The sequence below is a fragment of the Phascolarctos cinereus genome, unplaced genomic scaffold (assembly GCF_003287225.1).
Source record: "Phascolarctos cinereus isolate Bilbo 61053 unplaced genomic scaffold, phaCin_HiC Scaffold_9;HRSCAF=440, whole genome shotgun sequence".
NCBI lineage: Eukaryota > Metazoa > Chordata > Mammalia > Diprotodontia > Phascolarctidae > Phascolarctos > Phascolarctos cinereus.
The window spans coordinates 137,140,411-137,165,523 of NW_027556402.1; the positions used below are offsets into that span (position 1 = coordinate 137,140,411).

The 25,113-nt window shown below is 33.4% G+C and overlaps 1 pseudogene; it reads right to left on the minus strand.

Moving 5' to 3' along the window:
• LOC110217452 (NADH dehydrogenase [ubiquinone] 1 beta subcomplex subunit 8, mitochondrial pseudogene) overlaps positions 1 to 24,822 on the minus strand; it is a 69,496-nt pseudogene extending 44,674 nt beyond the window's left edge.
• Between the last annotated feature and the right edge of the window lie 291 nt (positions 24,823 to 25,113).

Genomic DNA, 25,113 nt, shown 5'->3' on the forward strand with positions numbered 1-25,113 from the left:
GTGGGCTGAGAGGTCTGGAAACTGCCACTACTGCTACTGATTCAGTTGCCCTGAAGCCTGCTCCTAGTTCTTTTTCACCCTCGTGCAACAGACCTTTTCTACCAAACTTCCAAGTTGACTTGGCCTGGGAATTTATTTTATTCCATCTTTTTATGGGTTCTGCTGCTCTAGAATTTGTTTAAAGTCATTTTTAAAGATTTTGGAGGGGCTGGGGGACAACTCAGGGGATTCCCTGCCTTTACTCTACCATCTTGGCTGCACCTCTATGTTTTCTCAAATTATTTTATTCTTCTAGTTTCCTTTGAGTCATATATGCTTTTTTGCCATTTTCAGAAACTCTTCCAGTGTTTCAGAATTAGTTCATTGGAGAAGAAGAAAAATTGACTTAATAAATTAATGGACAAGTAGGAGAGATTTTTAAAAAGACAATAGAAAATAAAGAGTAAAAGGCAGGATTTGAACCCAGGCCTTACTGGCTCATTGTCATGCTGCCTCTTTTAAAGGTCTATGAAATAGTGATTATGCCTTCTGAAGTAAAAAATGAAAATATTAAATGATCACATAGTTGATTCCAGGGTTTTTTTTAGCATAGGTTGCCCCTCACTCCTTTTGGAAGAGTTTGTCAAATCATTGAAATATTTGATTATTTTCTGGCATAGCTAGTAATATTTTATTTTATCCTTTAAAACAGCTATATAAGTTAAATGAATTATCTTTTTTTTTTAATCCTTTGCTTGCAAAAGGAGAAAAACCATAATGGTGAAAACTGACAACCTCATAGAAAAAGCCACCATATCTAAAGCAAATTTGCATCTAGTTACAATATGAAATAGTAGCTAGAGAGTTAGACTTCCTTTTGCGTGGACTTAGTTTCAGATCTCTCCTATCTACCTATTGCCTATGTGACTTGGGACAATTCGCTTAACCTCTCTGAAGCTCAGTTACTCTTTAAAATGGATATAGTAATACATATAGTAGCTACCTCACAGGATTGTGAATGTGAAATGAGTTCATGTATGAGAAGTAATTGACAAACTTCATGGCACTATATGCATGTTAGTTATTATTTCTTTAGGTAAATTAACAGGAAATGGGTCAGGTATGTTGGGGGGTACTTAGAATAAATTTAAAATCATTCTAAATTCTTTTTAAGGTGTTGTTTGAGGAAATGAAAGAATATGCCAAGTACATCAAGGAGACATTTCAAATCACACTTACTGAAACTGTCCAACTTCACAAGGATTTAAATCACACTGAAAAGTGGCAGCATATGCCAATTCAAACACTTTCAAAAAGTCTTCCTGAAAGTCCTAATTTCAGGCGTTACCAAGGAAACAGAGGCCAGTGAAGTAAATCAATTAACAACACAACAAATATGACATGAGGGGTAGAAATTTACATTACAGTAGAAAAAAGGAAAATACACTTCTGATATAAAACTAATATTTCAGATCTTTCAACTTATGGAAACTCAGAATATGAGTAAAAAAGTAAACAAAGTAAAACAGATTTTTCAGGCAGAATCTTTAATACACCAGATGTTGCATCAATTTTGGGGAAGCACTGAGAACCATATTGGGGGGGAAATAATGACTAACATTTTGAAGAAGAAAATCATGGGAACTATATTAAATCATTGAAAATCTCTGTAAATTAGCAAACTAGACCTGTATCTGAATGTGATATATCAATTAAAGGATAATTGGGAAATGGTGGAGGAAATGTAAGGAATAGGATATTTACTATTCATTAAGCCATAAATGGACATAGTACAATATGCCCTAGGAAAACTAGAAGGAATAAAGACAAGGTCACAAGACTAGGTCACAAATACCATCACATACCATCACATACCATCACATCAAACCTAGAGTATAAATAATTATACTCTTTCTAAGGAAGATAATTGAAAGAGAAACAGAATAATTTTGGAATTGAAGAGGATGTATGTTAAAGATCAGTTGGGACAAACACCTCCTTTTGCACATTCAGAGACTGAAGCTCAGTGAGGTTAAATGGCTTGTGTAAGTTAACTCATGTGGTGAGTGGGAGAAAACAATTTAGTATTTAGGGGTCTTAATTCTAAGCCACATGACTCAATGCCACAAGATCACATTCTTTTGCATATTGTATCTTATTTACGTGCATCCTATGCTTCTAGAAGTCAAAACAGATAAGTCTAAATGAATGAACTAAAACTCTTTCCAGGGAAATAGGAATTTCTTAAAGTTATATCAAGCAAAATAAATGGGGTAAAGGAAAATATGTTCAATGGGGAACACTTTTAACAATAGGTAATCCAACCAATTTTTTTTCCTTACTGTTTAAAAGTTCCTTTCTACTTTTGAAAGCATAAATGAAAAAAAATATCTAATGATAATTGGTAATTCATTATGAAAGAACACTTAATTAGATTGGATAAATTTAACTTAGATCTTTAAATTCTTTCTCTCTTCTAGGACAATTAAACCATTACAAAGGCTCCAAGACGTGGATATTATGGTTTAACACATCTGAAACCTCTTGCTATTTTTTTTACAAAGCCATTTAAAATCAGCTAGCATGTTGATGCAATATTGATCAGCTTCTCCTCATTATAGATCTTATTCTTAAAATGATAATTCTTTGAAAGGAAAGTTATACAAACGCACTAAAAATTGAATACAAAATTTTTACGTAAAGACAAAACTTCTTGGAAGAACCACGTTTTCTTGTTGATTTCTAAAAGTGAGAAAATGAATTTTTGCCCCACAAACGCAAATTTTATGTCTTACAACATCAAATAATGATATTGGGAGTCTAGAGAATGGAGGATCCTAAAATGTCAAATACTTATGGAAGACACGACTTTAAAATATGGGGAAAAAATCCTTTAAATTTGATTTTATATGAAAATGTGGCCAATCGAACTTTTAAATCTCAAGGACATGTGCTTTCATTAATGGGGAACAAACAAAGATCTCAAACAATAGCCTTAGAAAATTGACTGAGGCTCATGAAGATGATTTGACTTACTCATGGTTGGGCAATCAGTAAGTTCCAAAGGAAGTATTTGAAACTATTTTTTTCTTGACTCCATATTCAGCACTCTTCATACTACCTATACTATCCTAAATTCTCAATATTCCATAATTTTAAAACTCTGTAAATACCTTTGATATTCTTCACTTCTTTCCCTCATCATGCATCTCTTTGATGACATCATTAATGGCACCTCTTGCATACAATTTGTTTCTGATATTACACTCCAACCTATTAATGACCTCTTTTCCTTTGCCCTTTAGGGGAATTACAGATTTTGAGTATTCAGACATTTTGGTATTCCAAGATTCAGAGATATATAACACAAGCAGCAGAAAATTGATGTCAAGAAACCAGTAATTGTGTTGCTAATATTAACATATAATAATCTAGAGAAAAATCACAGCTCCCCCAGGCCTTTTTTGTCTTGCTCCAAGACTATTTGCCTGGCAGTCAGGGGCATTATGGTGGTTAACCTAGTCATCTTTTCTTGGTGCAATTCCTTTGAAATTTTGGTAAATGGAGTTCTTGGAATGTTTTGAAGGAAAAAATATCTATTTAATCTAATTAATTAGAATTTAATTTATCTTTCTTGTCTAGGACAAACTCCAAAATAGCTAGGCCATTTCCTACTTAAGTCTCTATATTGTCCAATTTACCAAGTAATATCTCTTTATTGTTCCAAATTAGGTACAAAATAAGAAGGATTATTACATCCTTCTCCATTTCTGAAAGATGAAATTATAAGCAAAACAAAAGGAGAGTCTGTACAAGATATGAATTTATTGTCACATTGGCTTTGTTCTGACCCATAATTGAGTGAGAAAGAAGCTTAACCTCATAGGAAAAACAAAGTCTAACCACTTCCTTAAAAGAAGTGTGTTTTCCTTGTTGTTGGCATACATTTGCAAAGCTCCATTAGGACTGATGTAAAATTACACTATTATCTTTAGGTATAACATTGTGATAGATTTGTGTGTTCTCTGGTGAGCTAATAATTTTATTTATTTAAAAGCCCATGTGCTCAATAGTTCAACTTGTAACTAGATATGTGTGTATTCATTACTCTACTAAGAAGTCATTTGTTTCATGGCCCCCATTAAATGCCTTTCTCTCTAAAAAAAAAATAGACTTTGTAATTGTGAGAAATGAAACTGCAAATAAGGAGGGGACTCTGGCTCAATTATGGGTCAGAAGAAAGCCAATAGATAGATAGATAGATAGATAGATAGATAGATAGATAGATAGATAGATAGACAGATACAGATATATGTATGCATAAGTGTATACACACACATCCATATTTTCACTTTCAGCTTTACTGGTATTCTATGTCTTTTGGCTAGAAGACTGTAAAAGTACTCTCTGCCAGCATACCTAGAAATCAGGAATGGATTATGAATTAGAAAATCATTCCATAAAAATGGTAGTTAAAATCCTGTTAGAAAATGAGATTGCCAAAGGATAAAGGGTGAAGAGAGAAAAGAATAAAAGGTATATGCATAGAACCTTGGTGAACACCTATATGATTGAAATGGAAATGGTATGAGAAGGAAAACAGACAGAGAAGCAGAAGGTAAAAAGACTAATATAAGAAAATTAAATTAATATGTCATTTACAAAGCTGAAGAACAATATATACATGTGTGTATGTATACATATATACATAGATATGTATGTATGTATGTATGTATACATATATACATAGATATGTATGTATGTATGTGTGTATGTATGTATGTCCCATATCTTAAGATCTGGGATCCAAAAACCAAGGATCTAGCTCTTCTAGATTCTGCCACTTACTAACATAGTATCATTATTATACAAATAACTCAACCTTTACAAACTACCAGAATGTGACTAGTAAGGTCCAAATGGGGCTTTGCAAATGTATGCCAACAATAAGGAAAGCACACTTCCTTTAAGGAAGTGGTTAGACTTTGTTTTTCCTATGAGGTTCAGCTTCTTTCTCACTACTAGTTTATCAGACATTGGGGTTGTCTACCAAGGATTCTCTGTCTGATCAAAGGATCATAGATTTAGAGATGGATGGGACAAGAGGCCAAATAATGTCATCCTCTCATTTTACATGTGAAGAAACTGAGGCCCAGGGAGGTTATATGACTTGCCCCAGAAATCAAAGGTAATAAGGATTAGAGACAGGATTTTAACCCATAATAGTTTGCCCCTTTTCCTGTTGTAATCATGCTTCTGCAATCTCAGTCCAGGTTCTCAATGTGTTGCCACTAGATTCTTCCACATGCCATAGAATAGAGTCCTTGTACTTTGTGCTGGTAACCTCTTCCCTCTGCTCCATACCTGTGCCACCTTATTTCTCTCAAAACTACTGCTTCCTCTTCCCAAACTATTTCTGTTACAGTTGGAAATTCTTGGTTGTCTCAGTTTACTTGAGTTTTTCATCTGTAAAAATGGAATTATAACAATAACACAATACTATAACTACTTACCTAAAAATGTGTTGTAAGAATTAAAGGAAACATGTAAAGGGATGTGTAGTTATAAAGCATTGAGTAAATACCAGTTAATACAACTTATCTTGTCCAGTGACTAGTTTAGTTTAACGTCTCTCACTTACTAGGGCTTTGGTAAATGTCTGTCGAATTGAACTACATTAAATTGTTAGCAAAGTAAAAAGTGACCATCTTGGAAATAATTAATAGCACTGCTACCAGTGCTTGGTATCTTGGACTATGTGATTACTTTTTAAAAATTGCTTATAAAAGTGATGATTAAAGAGTTCTGTAATTTTTAGCCAAAATTTTTTTCAAATTACAATCAATAATACACTATTATTGGAAAGCAAGTTGGGCCAGCACTAGATCTTATTGACTTTTTGCACTGCAATATTTCGTAGAATCACCTAATTAGCTACTTAATTATGTAGATAACATATGTTGTTTTCATTATATATTCAAGACAAAAGTTTATAAGTTCATAGATTTAGAGCTAAAAGGGACCAGAGAAGCCATTCAGTTTAAGTTACTTGTTTTACAGGTGAGTCTGTTGATCAACAAATATTTAGATAAGGGAATCTGACACAGAAACATTAGGTGACTTGCCTTTGATCGTGCAGGTAGTGTGAGAGACAAGATTTGAACCCAGGTTTTCCTGACTCCAGGTCAAGTCTTCCAACATATTTTTAGTCAATTCTTTCTGAATTATAACATATATCTTACATGAAATTATGGACACAGGTTAAAGATTTGAATATTTATATTTTTGCTCCATTGCACAAAACTTTATCACAATATTATCATCCAATAACAATTGGTATCATTGAGCTCGAGAATGCATCTAAATTCAGAGAAAACTGAGCAGGATAAGGACAATAATTTATGGGATAAAAATGATATAACAACTAACTGAAAAATTTTAGAATTATTTGACACAATAATAAATCATGAGTCCTAAAAATGAAGATGAAACATGCCACTCCTTTGTTAACAGAGAGATGACAGATGTAAAATTCAAAAAGATACATAAGTTAAGACATGGTCAATGTGGGAATATATTTTGCTGGATTATGTAGTTATGTATTAAGGTGTGTGTGTCTGTGTGTCTGTGTGTGTCTATGTGTGTCTATGTGTGTGTGTTTAATTTGTTCCATAGAGGCAAGGTATTGAGAATGACAGATTAAGAAAGATAAAAGCAAAGGGTATTATGCTATGATACAGCACATGGATTGCATTATAATTTATTGCTGTGCAGTAGTTTTACTCTGAATGGAAAATCAGGACCTGAACCACACTGCCAAAGAGGAATTGTGAAAATGAGGTATTTCAGTGCACTGCTTTGATTTGATTGAACTGCTTTTGATATTGATGGTAATGAAGTGAGAGTATTAATTGAAAATAAAATGTGTTACATGTACATGATTTAGAAAGGACATCATTTGTATTTTTAAATAATTGCAGTGTTGGTATATGTGTATGTATATATATATATGCATATATATATGCATACATACATATAATAGTCTAATGAAATTTTAAAAAATAATCTACAGAACATCAAATACTTTAGACAAAAATGCAATAAATTATTTAGTGTTTAGGCATTGCTAAGTGTGAAAAATCTAGGAAGATGGGATTTTTACAGCTGGGAGGGATTTTATATGTCATCTAATCTCACAATCTCATTTTAAAGACAAGGTAGGATGATTAGTCCAAGGTCACAGGTAATGTCAAGGTGACTTTGTTTTTTAGAATGAGGTTTTGGAAATATGTATTTGTTAAAATATATTTGTCATCTTTGGAATGATGCAACTCAGTCTTCAATGGTTGAAAGTAATTATTCTCAGGAGTAATAGTATGAATAAAAACTTCTTAATAATGTGAATATAATTAAACCTATTTTTAAATAATTTCATTAATGCTGTGAAATTACTTTTGCTCAATCTCTTCATACATAAAGTCTGCACCTCATTAAATATTATTGAGTCAGGTCTTGCCATTTTGTTCAAAATTATGTTTCTGGCATTTAACTATTCAGCCCTAAATGTTAAGAATGTCGATTATATGAGCATCCATCTCTTTCACTACTGTCTCCTATCAAACATTAATGGTGGAAGCTCTAATTCATTTCATACTCTTTCAGTTATCTACCCTGGAGAAGGTTGAGATTGTAACAGTGTTCTGACAACCTCTGGTAAGTAATTACTCTTAAAAAATATCTCAGTAAACTCAATTTACTCCAGAGGTCTTTAAAATGATATCTCATTAAAATGCAATGCTTTTTCAAATGACAAGGTCATCCAAAAATGCAAAATTGTTCTTTAACTACATCAGACAAATACTGTTTTCAATAAAAATCTTACAACTTAAATTTCCAACTAGGATGAGGTGATTCTTTCTTGAAATACAAAAAAAAAATGTTTCTCTTTACAGTTACAATAACAATGAAACATCAAAGTAATGCCAAAGAATACATTCAAAATTGCTTACTGTAGGCTACCATTATTTAATATCGTTCCCTTAATTTATGAATGTTTCCTTGCTCTTTCAGTAAAATTTACAGTAGGGCTAGTATGAGTCATAATTTTATGTAGAATGGTGCTTGGAAAAGAGACCCAAACTTGAATTCAAGAAAAGCCTGGATTCTGATCCCACTTCTGAAGTTTACTAGTTGTATAACCTTGGTCAAATTACTTATTGTCTGTGTGACTAAATTTGCTAGTCTGTAAAGCAGACACAATAATATATGGGGAATCTGCATCACAGGCGTATTTCTGAGCTGAAAGGAGATTGTTAAGTCTTGCAAAACTTCAATTGTTTTAATGACTATTGATAGCTATGATTATTATTTACCATCTTTGTTTATGTTGTTATTAATATTGCAATCCTGTCTTGTTTATTTTTAATATTATTCAGATAGAAATGGCAGTGAAATGAATTTTTATCTTATTGTTAATTTGTAGAGATAATTAGATGGGGTGGTGGATAGAGTATTGGATTTGGAGTCAGAAACACCTACTCTCAGCCTCAATGTCCTTATCTGTAAAATGGGGATAATAATAGCACCTACCTCCCAAAGTTGTTATGAGGATCCAATTAATTGACATATACAATGCTTTGCAAAATCTCAACTACATAAATGCTATTATGCTTAATGTTGTAATGACTATTACTCAGGTGTGTTAAAGACCTGGTTTGTGTAATTGCATAAAAGTATTGAGATATAAGCTTATCTTTGGTAGGGTCACTGAAACCATCTTTTGTCCTCGTCCTGTTTCCATATAGACTTGATCTCTTCTAGAGGGTCTCTAAATTTTGAAAGCTTTTCATTGCACATAGCTTTTAAAAATTTGAGTATTTGATATAGTTATACCTATTAGAATATTATTCTCAATATACCAATATTACATTTGGGAATTATAGGAAATAATTCTATCTGTAATGATGCCATGATACAGGTACAGTATTTTAATTGAATTTTCTGGAATGTTATGAGTTGAATATTTATACTATGAATATGTCATCTGTCAATCTGTAAAAGATAGCTAGCTTTTGATTTATAATTCTAGCCATGAAGTCCTGTCTTGATAAATATTAAATAGGAATAAATTTTTACAACTTTCTACGATGTGCTGCACAGTTGCTTTATATAATCTACATCAGTCACTGTCTGGACTATGTAAGAATAAAATTCCTTTAATTTTAGATGGCGATGACTCACTCCTCAACCACTGTCCTCCTAAACCCCTCTATTTCCAAAAACATAGCCTCATGACCCAGTGATTTTCTTTTCTTTTGTTTTTAAATTTTTTCTTTGTTGACATATTGTTGGTTCAATTCAAGTGGTGGTCACCTATGGATTGCTTTTTCATTTTGTTCTTGGATCTTAGCCGTTTTATGGCTCCATCCAGAGGTTCTTTCAGTTACATTGGACATATCTAGTGTTATATTCTTATTATCAGCCTTTACTTTTGCTCAATGCAGTGACAGCTTATTTGAAAAATATTTTTCCCTTCTACATAATATATGCTCTAGAAATATCTGCCAATAATATTCTTTCATTTTTGTTAATCAAGGTTTAAATATCCATTCTATAATTGCTATAGAAAAGGCCAGGGCCATCTCCAGTCCACCTGACCTTTATCTCACCACTGGACCCAGATAATTCTGGAGGAAAAAGTGAAGCCGGTGACTGCACAGCCTTCCCTCACTTACATCCAATTCAATTGCATGTCATGGCTTCACCTCCCTGATGTCATGGTCCTCTTCAAGAATGAAGAACAAACAAAATAGAAAGTGACAGGTAGGTGGCATAGTGGATAGAGCTCTAATCCTAGAGTCAAAAAAATTCATCTTCCAGAGTTCAAATCTGTCCTTTAATACTTACTAGCTATGGGACTGTGGGAAAGTCACTTGACTCTCTTGGCCTCACTTTCCTCATTTGTAAAATCAGCTGAAGAAGAAAATGGCAAACCATTCCAATATCTTTGCCAAGAAAACCCCAAAGGGGTCACAGTGAGCTAGACATGACTGAAACAATTGAACAACAATATAGTTGCCTTAGGCTGATGATGGACCCTGTGTTTCAGTTATATTATTTGAGTTTTGTTAGATACTTTCTATATCTGTTATGGTCCATTTTACAGTTCCCAAGGTATAAATTAAGACTGGTAATATGTGGGTGTTAATTGTTTTAAATGTATTCTTTTCATTGATCTAGAATTTAGGATGTCTGTAAGTTTCTTAATGTATTCAGCCAGAGCTTTCACTTGTTGATATATTTAGTACATCTTGACTGGTGCAGATCAAGATATTTGTGTTATTTTCATTCATTGATTCAATATGATTTCAGGATTTGGGCTCAAATTTTCCTTTCACTATCTTTTCTTAGAGTACATTTAAAAAATCATTTATTGAGTCCAAATGAGTTTTTATATAAAGATTCTATGAAATAAAAGAGCCATTTCATGTGTTTTTGATTGAGTTACATAGCTTGATATGACTCATGTACATAAAGCAATTAATAAAATGCTTTGGATTGACTCCCTCTTTAATTTGGAAGCCATGCTTAGTTTTATTTAGGAGACATAATAAGGAATTTGAGTCTAGGCAAAGGCAAAATGGACCTCTCAGAAAAATCACACATTTTATATCACTTGTTTTTTACACTAATGTATTAGTGGTATGTTTCCAATACGGAACAGGTTTCCATGTGGACATAAACTACTCTCACATTCATACTGTTCTTGTGGCTATTTTATATGTATGTCTTGAATCAATAAAACACAAATGCAGAAATGAGTAAAAGGCATTGTGATCGTTCAAAAAAAGATCAAAAATGTTATGAAGCTTTAAGAAAGCTTGTTCAATTATCAGCAAATATATAATAAATACTTCATCCTATCCTAGGACTTCCTGGAATACCATTTTTGCTCCTGGGTCAATGAATTATACGTGTGTGTGTGTGTATTATGTATATTTATACAAACTGTGAATTCTTTCTATAAATTATGTAAACCATAAAACTGACTTACAGTTCGAGAGGTCACTGAAATTCTTCTCTTTGATATTAAATATATGACGATTTGTGTACAGGATGTAAATTCACATATATATGTTTGAGAGGAAGTTGGTAATGTGCCTTAACCAGCAATCATGTGCCACTGTGAAGTGTTTGAGGCAATAATTATAGACCTCATGCAGTACCACTGCTTTCAAATGTTTCAGAGAAGCTAGTTTTAGCTATCTCCCTTGGTGTAAAAGTTATATTGTTAATTATATTAACAGTACGCAAGCTTTTTGTTTGTTTGTTTGTTTTTCATTTAATCCAACTTACAGATCCATTGAGTGAGAATTCTGTCACTCAGACAGACCCCGAATTGTAACACATCCTTCTTCTTTAGGGATTCTGCCTTACATCTGACTTTTACAATTCTCAAGCTTCTTTCTGTAGGAAAACTTTTGTCTGATGTTGGGATCATTTTTGTTTTTTGATCTACTTTTATTTCATCACCTTAACTCTTCTACCTTTGCTTTCAATTGCTATTAAGATAAACGAAAGTTTCTGGTGTTATTTTGTTTCCTGAGTTCTTTTAACAATTTTTGTTGTTGTATTTATATTGCAATATAATATCAATATCATGTTGATGTTTTATAGTCTGTTTACCAGCTAAATAGTGATATAAACACCAAATGCCTTTCTATAGATCTTCAGTAGCCTTACTTACACATGTTTGACAGTCTGGGAAAGCCTAAGCACCATTCCTCAAAAGAATGTCTGTTTTATTTTTAATTCCTATTTTAAGGAAATGCTACATTTCAGTTAGAGGACAGTGAAAATAAATCCATATTTTTCCCATCCATATTTGCAGACCCTTCTATGGATGCCACATTAAAAACAACTGGTATAGTGGCAGCTAGGTGGTACAGTGTATAGAGCACTGGCCCTGGATTCAGGAGGAACTGAGTTCAAACGCAGCCTCAGACACATAACACTTATTAGCTGTGTGACCTTGGGCAAGTCACTTAACCCCATTGCCTAACTAAAACAAAACAAAACAAACAAACAACAACAATAACAAAAAAAAAATCCAAATAAAAACTACTGGTATAGAACAAGATCAAGAAAAATAAAAATTTGCCCATATCAAGTAAATTTCCATGAAAACTTGAATAAAAGGAAAAAAAAATTTATTCATTATTGACAAACCACTTTTTATTATGAGTATTTTATTTCTGATGTACATGCTATTTTGCATGATTGTCTCAATAATCATGGCTCTGATTCATATACTGCTTTAAGCTTTGTAAAGTACTCCACTTATCTCATTGTCTCATTTGACAGTTGCACTAACCCTATGAGGTAGGTGCTATTTATTTTTGTTCTTGTTCAGTCTAATCTTTGTGATTTCATTTAGGGTTTTCTTGGCAAAGATGGCTTTGCCATTTACTTCTCCAGCTCATTTTGCAGGTAAGAAAGTGACTTGTTCAGGGTCACACAGCTAGTAAGTGTCTGAGGCGAGATTTGAACTCAGGAAAATAAGTCTTCCTGACTCCAGTTTCGGCACTGTGTCTCTTAGCTGCCCAGGTGGCATTTTACACATGAGGAAACTGAAGCTCAGAGAGATTATGTCACTTGCTCAGGGTTACAAGTTTAAAAAAATTCATCTGTAAAATGGGGATAATAATAGCAGCAATATCATAAGATTGTTGTGAGAATCAAAAGATATAATATCTATAAAACACTTTAAAAACTTAAAGAACTATATAATTTATTGTAATTGTTGCTGCTGCTATTATTATTTAATTGATTGTTTGGTAGTAACAGGATTGAATCTGACTCCAGATTTTCTGACTCTATTCATAGCACAATACTTTTTCAATATTTCCCACTTACTTTCAAAATAAGGTCTTAAAATGCTGTCCTAAAACAAGATTAATGAATTGGTGATTCTAATCCATTATAAGTTTTTAATATAGGAAAGAAGGAAACAAGCATTTATTAAATGTATACTATGTGCCAGGCAACATGCTAAACACTTGACAAATATTATCTTATTTGATCCTCACAATATCCCTGAGAAGTAGGTGCTATAATTATCCCTATTTTATGGTTGAGGAAATTGAAACAAACACAGGCTAAGTGATTTAGCCAGGGTCACACAACTATTACCTGAAGATAGATTTAAAGTCAGGTCTTCCTGATTCCAGACCCAGTGTCCTATCTGCTGCACTACTTAGCTGCTTTGATTATAATAATAACATTAAGGATAATGTGTCCTCATAAAACTCCCTAGAACCGTATATTCCCTCTTTGTATCCTTCCTGGGTGTAGGGATTATAGTGGTCCTTGAAAGTCATGTTTTTACTGCCTAATAGAATTAGCATAGTTTATTCCTCTGAGACTGGGCCCACCCATAGTTCTAGGGTATTTGACCTCAATACCTGTTCTATAGCCTGATATCCATTATGGATTGTTCATGTGTTTCTTTACAACAAGATACTTCTTGGAGCCAAATTCCCATCCAGCATATACATAAGAATCCTTAGAATGTTCAGTTTCATTTGAAATCACGCCAGCATAATTGAACAGGGGAACTCAAAAGAGTGATCTTTTTCACATACATTTATAGCAGTTCTTTTCCTCTGTGTAAATTGAGATGACTGACACATTATTTACAATATCAAAGCTCTCTTCTTCTAGTACCTAGAAGCACTAAGAATTGAAGATAGGCACAAAATTATCTTTATCTTAAACACTAAAAAGAGCAGTTAATATGTAGTAGAGGTGGCCCTGGGTTGTCAAATCCTTGGTTAATAGAAAGCAATGAATAGCCAGGCACAAACTGGGTCTAAGCTAGTTTAAGAGAGACATGTCACTGGAAAGATGCTTACCTGGTGATATGGAGAGAGTCTTGGAATCTCCAGAGTACCTGGTTATGAATCCTATCTTGGACACATGCCATCTGTGTAACTTTGGGCCAGGTTGGGCCTTAGACTCCTCCTCTCCAAAATGACAGAGTTTAATGAGGTGGTCTCTGAAAACCCTATCAGCTCTAGAGCTCTGGTCATATGAATATATTTAGTCAGAGCAACTCAAAGACTGCCTATTAAATCATGGAGATGTTGCAATCAGTGTCAATGGAAAAAAAATGATCAAGGCACTCATTAATTTAAAAAAATATTAGGCATCTACTGTGAAAGAAGGATAACATGGACAAGCATGAAAAAGGGTATATAGGGCTGGATGGGCTAAAATTTGCATGTATGAAATATGAGAATTCCCATATTGATGATATTAAAATCTACTGACACATGAAGGAGTGTGCTGGGCATTGAGCAAGACTCATAGGATTCAAAGATGAAGAACACCACAGCTCTTTCTTTCAAGATGATTGCAAATTAGTAGGTGGAATGCAACATGTAAACAAACAAGTATGATACTACATAATGTGTCGTAAGGCCTCAAATAGAAAATAACTTTTAGCATAAAGGGATACAGGAAGAGTTTCATAGAGGAGGCAGGCCATGAAAATCAGACACTTTTAAAAATTATTAAATCATATTGTTTTCTTTCTGAATAAGTACGTTCAGCAGAGACGCAGTTTGATATAACGAAAAGTGTACTTGTCAGGAGCCAGGAGAGTACCAGGTTCAAGTCTTAACTCCAATGTTTGTCAATTGTATGGCTGTATTCAAATCACTCAAACAGGTTGAACCTCAGTTTTCACAACTTTAGAACGGGGATAACAATAGTACCAACTTCATGGAGTTATTATGAGCCTCAAATGAGCCAATATGTGTAAAGTACTTTGCAAATAAAGTGCTATATAAATGTTAGCCATTATCATTCTTGACTCTGTCTACATGCAGTATGGGATAACAGTTCTAAGAATCATTCTAATATGACCCCTGATGGTAGGAAATGGTAATATCAGTAAATCTGAAGCTCTGACTATTCCACTCTTGTCATTATAGATAGATAGATGGATAGATAGAGAGATATAGGTAGTCATTTTGACAAAAGACCCAAATTGTGGTTACAGTTAGTTGCATCTTCAGAAGTATTCAACTCCTCTCTTTGTAAACAGTGTTATTCTCACTTGAATATGAGTGAATAATAAACAAACAAATATAGAACAAATACTTCCTATGCATTTCACAGTGTCCTCGGAACTATAGAGACTAGATAAGAAATACACTTACATTTCATTTCTTTATTATCTTGCCTTATCAGAGAATGAAGGGTCCTACATCAGTAAATTTTTCAGGTAACTAGAATTTGTTCTGATAAGTCCTAAAATGTTCAAAAATCATTTAGGTTGGGGATATTCATAAAATGAATTAATATTCATTTACAGGGATAATAGAAAATTCTTAATTGTATATGCAACAGACTAGTTGGATAAAACTTAGATGATTCTGTTTTCATTATCAACTTTGAAAGCATTGCCATCCAGGCTAAATTGGGTCTAAACCTTTTTTATCACCATTACTCCAGATCAATGAGTTCACCTTGATCACATTGATGTTACATAGTTGATTATTCCCTGATCAACGGGATGTTCTTTGATCTTAACATCCGGGATGAATGCTAGGTGTATTACTGCCATCAATCATCTGCATAGCTGACTCAATGGTCAGAGGTTACTTGGTGATGACAGAGTGAGAGAACTCATTCCTCTTAAAGCTGACTTTCCAAAAGCATTTATGATAACTAAGTAGAATTATCTTATCTTCCTGGAAAGTAGGAAATGTTCAGATTTTCTTCATTTTGTGGCTGTTGATACAGTTCAAAACTGACTTTTTGGCCTCTGGGGCTGTTGAATTATCAGTAGGGAGATGACAAACTTCTGTCTTAGCCTTCAGTGCTTGCTTAGGGGAAAGACTTGTTAGCATTATACAAACTTATAATGCTAACCCACATTCAACCCATGAAAGAGTTCTTTTCCAAAGCCCTTCCTTTGTCACACAGAATATACTATCGTGGTCATTGTTTATGAGCATCAACTTTTGTGCTGTGCTGAAATATAGTTACACTTCTGGAGACTATGTAGTATGCATGGCTATTTGTGCCTGTACTTAAAGGCCCCAGACTGCTGTACTTTACTTTTTGAATTGTTATCTGCTTTTTATAGTTGCACTACCTCCTCCCTGTCAGTTTCAGGGTTGTTATTTCTTGCTAATATCAATATTCTTTCTTCACTTTATGATCCTTCAAATTTACTACAGTTCAACACTAGTCTGGGAAAACACATAACAACTCATTAGAATTATGTGAAAAATAAGAGTAAATATACTATGAGTGGGGGTTTTTGATACATCTCCTGAATAAAGGGCACAAGGCTGACTTTCTAGGCTTCATGTCATCTACATTGGTTGGTCAAATGTATATTTTAAAATTACTATTTTCATAGATATACTTAATAAAGGAGATTGTTCAATATGTCCTCTGGAAAAGTAAATTGATCTTTATATAAGTCATTATAGTCCTTGCCCTTAAGGACCTAACAGCCTCAATGGTGATCCCATCCATAGCAAGTAAAACCTCAAATAATAAAAGGCAAAAACATGACTATGTGTTGATTTGTGCAGAAATTAAAGATGAATGAGAGTTAATATGGCCAAGGAAGACTTTGTAGACAAAATGATATTTGAACTGGGTCTGGAAGAAGGTAGGTATTTTGCAAGCTAAAGTGAAACTAGAGAATATTCCATGAAAAGGAAAACACTAAAGCAAGCAAATGGGAGAATCTACTAAGCAGCTTAGTATTGAACCCAGTTAGAATGAGAAAATGAAAATCAGGACATGGACACTTGTTTCTCATATAAAATTCTCAAATTATTATCTCTTCATGTTTAACGAATAATAATAGCTAAGATTTCATTTTGCAGTGGTCCAAATCTTCGCCCGTCTGACATCTAGCAGGACTTGGGGTTCTCCCTCAATTCTTTACAGGTCAACAATTTTCTGAAAATACTGTTGAATTTGCATTGCTCATGAGAGCACATTCCTATTTCATCTGAACCATTTCACCTGTTTATGATTCCTGGTAAATGTATTTGACTGCCAACTTTCCTGTTAATATTTTAGTTTATGGGATCCCTGATAATGCAGTATTCTCATATCTGCATCCTGTCAAGTGCCTGGATTTAACTGTATGCATTTAAATTTCATCATTATCATTCAAAAGTCCTTTATTGAAGAGGATACAGTGGCTGCATATATGCCATACTAAGATACTGAGGTAAAAAAGCAAAAAAAAAAAAATGCAGAAAGCCACAGGAATATTTGGAGTCATGTAAATTAGGCATCACGATAATTAGAACTTTGTAGTGACCTGAGGGATTTCCTGAGCCCTTTATTTTCAGAAGTGGTTGGATAGGCTACAGCAGACACTAATTTCTGAAAACTGCTTAGTGCCTTCATGTAATGGAAACTATTAGGCAATAAATCGTTAATATATCATTATGTATGTTACCAGTCAGTTGTGGGCTCTGACAATGTCAACACTACCACGTGTATTCCTCTAGAACAAAAATGTCAGTCAAATACTTCAGAAAGGATTATGAAAGATCTGAGTGGCTTCTCAACCACTTGCCAAAGTTAAAAACCAACCACTCCTTAACTCAGGAAAATGTAACCGAGGGTTCAGGCTGTTCTGGAAAATTCCCCAGCCTTTATCTATCCTCTTCTCCTTAACTCCACATCTTCTGAATGTTATCCTTCTGTGCTAAGCTGCCTTGCCCAGGCCTCCTATCTCCTTTCCCATTAATAGAAAAACCAACTGGGACTCAGACATCCACACTCCAAACTTTATCTTTTCCTGAGGGAAAAACATCTGCTTCACAAATTATGTTAGGCTTCACTCCTGTTCCTGAAACTCATAAAAACCAGTCTTTATCATCTGGCTTACTACAATGACTTACAGATTTTAGTTATCACACCAAAGGCAACATTGAAGAGACCTGTCCCTTTTACCACTTCCATCCCCTAATTGTTTGATACATGAACAAAAATAATTTTTAAAATAACCTCAATAAATAAGTTGTTATTTTGAAGAACTAAAGGGAAACATTCCTTTAGAAGTTCAAATTGAGACATCAGTGTAAGAGACAGAAGTGTCAAATGATTAATTTCAAAGTGAAAAATTGTACATGCATCAGTTTTCAGATCACAATTCAGTAAAGTTAAATCTAAGCAAAAATAACAATAGAAAAAATCATAAAACTGCATGGAACTGGGGAAATGATAAAAATGATGGAGTTAAGAATAAAATCAGAAAAACAAGGGAATACTTAAAATACGTCACATACCAAAACTTATGGAATGTGAACAAAACAGTACTTAGGAAAATATTTATATAATCTCATACCTACACTAATAACAAAGAAAAAGGGTAAGTTATAAGAAATATACCTGTTAAAAACATAATTAAAAAAACCAAATAAAATTTGAAAACAACATTATGAAGCTAAAAAGAAAAATGAAATATTAAAATTTTTAAAAATCGAATTAATATTTATTTTTTTAAAAAATAAAGCCAGCAAATTTAATTCAAAAAGAGAGAAAAAATTTGAAAAAAGTTTTTTTTAAAAAAGGAAGTAGACACAATAAATAAAAAGGAAATAAAAATGTTATTATGCACATAGCTCTCATCTAAAAAATTAGAGGGATATAGATTGCTCAAACTGATATATGGGAAACAAATATTCTGAATAAACAAATATAAAGGAAAAGACAAGTCATCAAAGTATTATAACATAAAATACTATTTGCCTTGTAATTTTCACAGTTAAATTCTTTTAAATTTTCCAAGAACATATAAACTCTATGATAGACCAAACTTTCTGAGAACATGTCATTTCTATGGTAACTATTATAAAAAATAGTATATTATCAATGTGGATATAGAAAAATATATTGAGTATGTTACTCAGTACCCTGAATGATAAATTAATTTAAAATTAAGAACAGTTTAAAAAATATAGATCAATTAATTAATATATGTTTATGCAAAAATAAATAGCTAACATGCTACTAAAATATAATAATTACATTATTCATCCTAAATATAGAATTTATGCCAGTCATAAAGAGCTTATTTAATATTAGAATGATTGCCTACAACCTCAAAACCTGGTATAATTATAGCAAAAGAAGCATAAAATGCCATTAAACTCAAATACTCATTGATTTTTAAAATGTCCAAAAAATTAGATATTGATAGATTTTCTTCATCAACTCAAAATAAAGCATTTATCTTGATCCAAAACAAACACAATAATATGCAATGGACAAACATTATAGACACATTCCCAATAAAATAATCATAAATCAAAGTTGGATACTCATTGTTTGGTTTTGATATTAGGAATTCTAGAATTTCAATAAAACAAGAGAAAGGTATTAGAGGAATTAACCTTGAAAATGAAGATGTCAATATAATCATTTGGCAATGGCATTTTAAAACTCTAACCTCCTCAATCAAAAAAAAAAGAATGAAGATAAAAAATATTGCAGTAAAACTGAAGGATTCAGCCTCGACAAGCATGCCCAATAATTTGCATTCTCCTTTACTACTTAAAAAAGATCAAGAAAACATTTTAAAAATGTTTCATCCTAAAACACCCATCTATCTCTCTGCCATGCTGTACCTTTACCCATTAGTGAGTTCCTCCCCCATGCTTGCATTTGAAGGAGGAATCCAGGATGGCCAGACTTCATACTCCTCCCAGCTCTGCTTCTGAATTTTCCATATATCAGTTGCATTTCATTCTGGAGCTATCTTCAACACCTATGGAGTTTCTACCCTAGAACATCACTCCACCAAGCTGTCCCACATCTCTCACTGGTGAGTTCTTCTTAGTCTTCCTTATCTTGGAATATCTATTTATCCCCGTGGCTTTCTTATCTTGTAAAATCCTACAATGCTCACCCCTTTTCCCATTCCTAGGATCCCAGAGACCTAACTTTAGGAAAGAGGCCAGGATAACCAAACTCATTCTTCTCTTCTTCTGGGGTTATGGACTTCAAAACCATGCTCCTAATCTGTTACCTTAACATGCATGCATGCATATGCACACACACACACACACACACACACACACACACACACACACACACTTCAGGTTCCTTCTATATATTGTAAAATCAAGTGCAATTGTGTCTTCAGGGCTTTGCACAGTCCCTGGCAAATGGAGAGCACTTAAATGTTTGTTACCTCCCTCACCATTCACAATAACATCAAATTCTTGAGATTTCATCTAGTTGCAATTACACTGGACCTATATTAGGCCAACTATCAACCTGTAATGATCAAAATAAAGAAAGACCTAAATTACTGAAGAGATACATTACAATGACAGTGCATCCCAAATTAATTTATATATTCAATGAAATTATCACAAAAAAAGAATTTTTTAGAACTAGACAAACATATGAAGAATTTCATACAAATAATCCAGTAAGTATCAAAACTGTTTGACACAGGTTAAGAAATAGAAAGGTAGATCAGTGGAACAGAGTAGATATACAATTTATGATTGTAGTAACCTTTTTTTTTTTAACAAATGTAAAGACTTAAGTTTTGGGGAAAATAATTATTTGGCAAAAATAAAATAATCACTATTTGATTAAAAAAAAATACTGGGGAAGCTGAAAAGTAGTGTGGCAGAAATTGAGCATAGACCAGTATCTTATGCCATTTACCAAGATAAGGTCAAAATGGATACATGGACACAGATATAAACAGAGATATTACAAGACAATTTGAAGAATATGGAACATATTACCTACCTGACTTATGGATAAGTGAACAAGTTACAAATAAACAAGAGATAGATAGCAGTGTGAAATGTAAAATAAATAATTTCAATTATATTAAATTAAAAAGCTTTTGTACAAAAAAAAAATAGAAAAGTAGCCAAGATCAGAAAGAAAACAGAAAACTGGGAGGAAATTTTATAGACATTTTCTCAGATAAAGGTTTCATATCTCAAATATATAACATTGTCAAATATATAAGAATAAGAGTCATTCCCCAATTGATAAATGTTAAAAGGATATGAAAAGGCAGTTTTCCAATGAAGAAACTGATATATATATATATATATATATATATATATATATACATATATATATACATATATATATATATCCATCTGCATGAAAAATGCTCAAAATCATTATTGATTAGAGAAATGCAAATTAAAACAACCTTGATATATCATTTTACACCTATCAGATTGGCTAAACTGATTGAAGGGGAAAATTAAGATTTTAGAGGAGAGGTGGAAAAATCGGGACACTAATTCAGTGTTAGTGGAACTGTGAATTGATCCAAGCATTTTGGAGAGCAATCTGGAATTATGCCCAAAGAGTTATTAAACTGCCTATACCCTTGGACTCAGCAATATCACTACTAGGTCTATTTCCAGATATAATTAGGGAAAAAGAAAAAGAATCCATATGTTCTAAAATATTCATAGCATCTGTTTTTGTAGTGACAAAGAACTGGAAACGGTGGGGATGCCATCAGTTGGGGAATGGCTGAACAAGTTGTGGTGCATGATCATAATGGAATACCATTGGGCTATAAGAAATGAATAACTCAATGATTTAAGCAAAACATGGATAGACTTGTGTGAAATGATGAAGAGAAATTATGAAGAACTAGCAGAACTGAGAGAATGTCGTATACAGTGATAACAAAAATGTTTTAAGAACAACTTTGAGCAACCAAGTGATTTTGACTATTATAAAAACCAAAACTATGAAGGACTTATGAAGGAAGAAACTACTGGCATCAGAGAAAGAACTGATAAATGCAAGTATGTACAGAATAATTTTGCACACACACACACCTCACATCACATCATACATATATTTGTATCTAATGGCAGCTATGTCTAGAGTTGAATAGCAAGTTGTACAAAACAGAATTGCAGTTTCATGTGCGATATTCATTTTTTTTATTCTACTGCTATGGAAATGCTCCTTTTATTTTTAAAGTTCAGAATAAAAAAGTAAAAATGAAACAAAAAAGAAATTGATACAAAAAGTTGGCAAAAATGTCCAGGGGGAACATTGAAAATAAATGCTGATGAAGGGAGGGTCTGGTATTACCTGACTTCAAAGCATATTGCAAAGTTTTGTCATCAAAAGTCGCTAGTGAAGATAGACATTACATCAACATAATAGAATGAATACTCTAGGTGTCAAACATAAGAATTTAAACTATTAATAATACTTGACAAAACATTAAGAAGAAAATGTGGGGAAATCATTATTTCACATTGTACTTGGGAGTTTCAGCTCCTTTTTTCTTGTTCAACAAATTTAATGACTTGTTGCTGATGCAAATTTTAAAAGAGAAAATAACAGATTGGGAAAAATAATTACAACAAATATACATTTTTAAAAAGACACAGTAGTAACACCTAGTCCAGAAGTAGGGAACTTGTGGCCTTCTAGATACTGAAGTGTGGTCTTTTGACTGAATCCAAATTTTCCCCAACCAGGCCTAGTCCATCTTGAAGCATTTATTAAGTACCTATTACATGCCAGGAACTGTGCTAAATGTTGGAGAAAGGCAAAACAGACAAAAAAAGCAGGGACATGCTCTCAAAGAGTTCATAGTCTAATGAGGGAGTAAAAGTGTTAAAAATAAACTGTGTACAAACAAGATACATTCAGGATAAATTAGAGATAACCAAATGAGAGAAGAGACTAGCGTTAAAGGGATTGGATAAGGTTTCTGACTGAAGGTGGAATTTTAGCTGGAACTTTAAAGAAGCCAAATATACCAAGAGTCAGAGATGAGGAAACTGAAGTGATACTTTGAAACTCTGTCATTACAAAAAAAAAGCTGGTAGTATTGCCATTTAAAGTTAAATTTCTAATGCAGCGTTTAATTTCAAAAATAAATTTTATAGCATTAAGAATTAGCCCAGTACTCTGAACTGCCAAGGGCTTTTTGAAATTTTATTTTGTTGTCTCACATGAGAACTGCCTCTTCTAGCATTAAATTATCTGTAATTTAAAAAAAAAAAAACATTTATTGTTCCATTTTTCCCCAATTACATGTAAAAACAATTTTGAACATCTTTTTTTTTTAGTTCAAAATTCTCTCCCTCCTTCCCCAGCCCCCTCTGCTGTTAAATCTTGTGTTACCCTGACTGTGGCTCCACTCTACTTGAATTCTTTCTCTGGCTGATTACAATATTTTCTCCTTGACCTCGGAGCTCTGGAATTTGGTGGTAATATTTCTGGTAGTTTTGTTTTGGGATCTCTTTCAGGAAGTGATCAGTGGATTCTTTCAATTTCTATTTTACCTCTGGTTCCAGAATATCAGGGCAGTTTTGCTTGATAATTTCTTGAAAGATGATGTCTAGGCTCTTTTTTTGATCATAGCTTTCAGGTAATTCTTAGTGGATTTTTAAATTATTTCTCCTGGAAATATTTTCCAGGTCAGTTGTTTTTCCAATGAAATATTATACATTGATTTTTATTTTTTCATTCTTTTGGTTTTGTTTTATTTTTCCTGATTTCTGACAAAGTCATTAGCTTCCAGTTCCAAATTTAATTTTTTTTTTGTTTGTTTTTTGTTTTTTTGGCTAGACAATGGGGTTAAATGACTTGCCCAGGGTCACACAGCTAGTAAGTGTTATGTGTCTGAGGCTAGATTTGAGCTCAGGTCCTCCTGAATCCAGGGCCAGTGCTCTATTCACTGCACCACCTAGCTGCCCTTCAAATTTTAATTTTTAAGGAACTATTTTCTTCATTGAGCTTTTGTACCTCCTTTTCTATTTGGCCAATTCCACTTTTTAAAAAGTTCTTTTCTTCAGTGACCTTTTGTACATCTTTTTTCCATTTGTCCAATTCTGCTTTTCTGGCATTCTTCTCTTCATTGGATTTTTGTATCTCTTTTACCATTTGGCGTATTATGGTTTTTTAAGGTGTTATTTTCATCAGTAATTTTTGTGTCTCTTTTACCAAGTTATTGACTCTTTTTCATGATTTTCTTGCATCATTCTTATTTCTCTTCTTAACTGTCTTCTACCTCTCTTATTTGATTTTTAAAATCTTTTTTGAGTTCTTCCATGGCCTGAGACCAATTCATAATTTTTCGTTGGGCTTTGAATATAGGAGTTTTGACTGTTGTCTTCTGAGTGTGTGTTTTTGTCTTCCCTTTCACCAAAGCAACTTTCTATTGTCAGATTATTGTTTTTTCTGTTGTTTGCTCACTTTTCCAGTCTATTTCTTGACTTCAGTTCTTTGCTAAAGTGGGGCTCTGCTTTCAGGGTGGTGGGCTCATTGTCTCAAGCTTCAAGGGTTTACAGCTGTTTTCAGAGGTACTTCTAGAAATCTGTAATTTTTCAGTTCTTACAAGGTGGTGTAAGCTAAGGAGACATATATTTATTACTCTCTTTACCTGTGCTCTGTTCAATGAGTGACTACAAGCACTCTTTTCTGCCCTGGAAATGTGCTGAGAGTCCCTGCTCCACTATGATAACAAGCTCTGGTATGCTAGTGCTCCTCCTCACACTGGGACTTCTACCCAGGACTGTGACCCACATCTAAATGTGGACAAAGCAACAGAGTCTTGCCTCTAGTGCCACCAAAGAGATTCCAGTAATCTCCCTCTGACCAGTTATTTGATCCCCTTACCATCTGTGAGCTGAGAGCCCCACAAGCAATAGGTGTGCTGCTGCTATTGCTGCTGCATCTGCTTCTGAAGCTTCCTTCAGAAGGCCTGCTTCTGGTTTGCTGGGGCCTGATTTGCACTGGTGTGGCCTTCACCGGACCAAGTTCCTCTCTCATCCTGGTATAACAGACTTTTCCTTCCAACTTTCTAAGTTGTCTTTGACTGGAAAATTGTTTCGCCCTGTGCTTTTGTGGATTTGGACACTCTAGAATTTGTTTTGGGGCATTATTTAAAGTTGTTCATAGGTGTTTCGGTGATAGCTCAGGCAAGTCCCTGTCTTTTCTCTGCCATCTTGGCTATGTCTCTCCATTTGTAAATTTGATAAGAATGCCATCTATAACCTTCTGCAAATCATTGCTCAAAATTTGAAATAGAGTTTAGTACAGATCACTGGGGCACTCCACTAA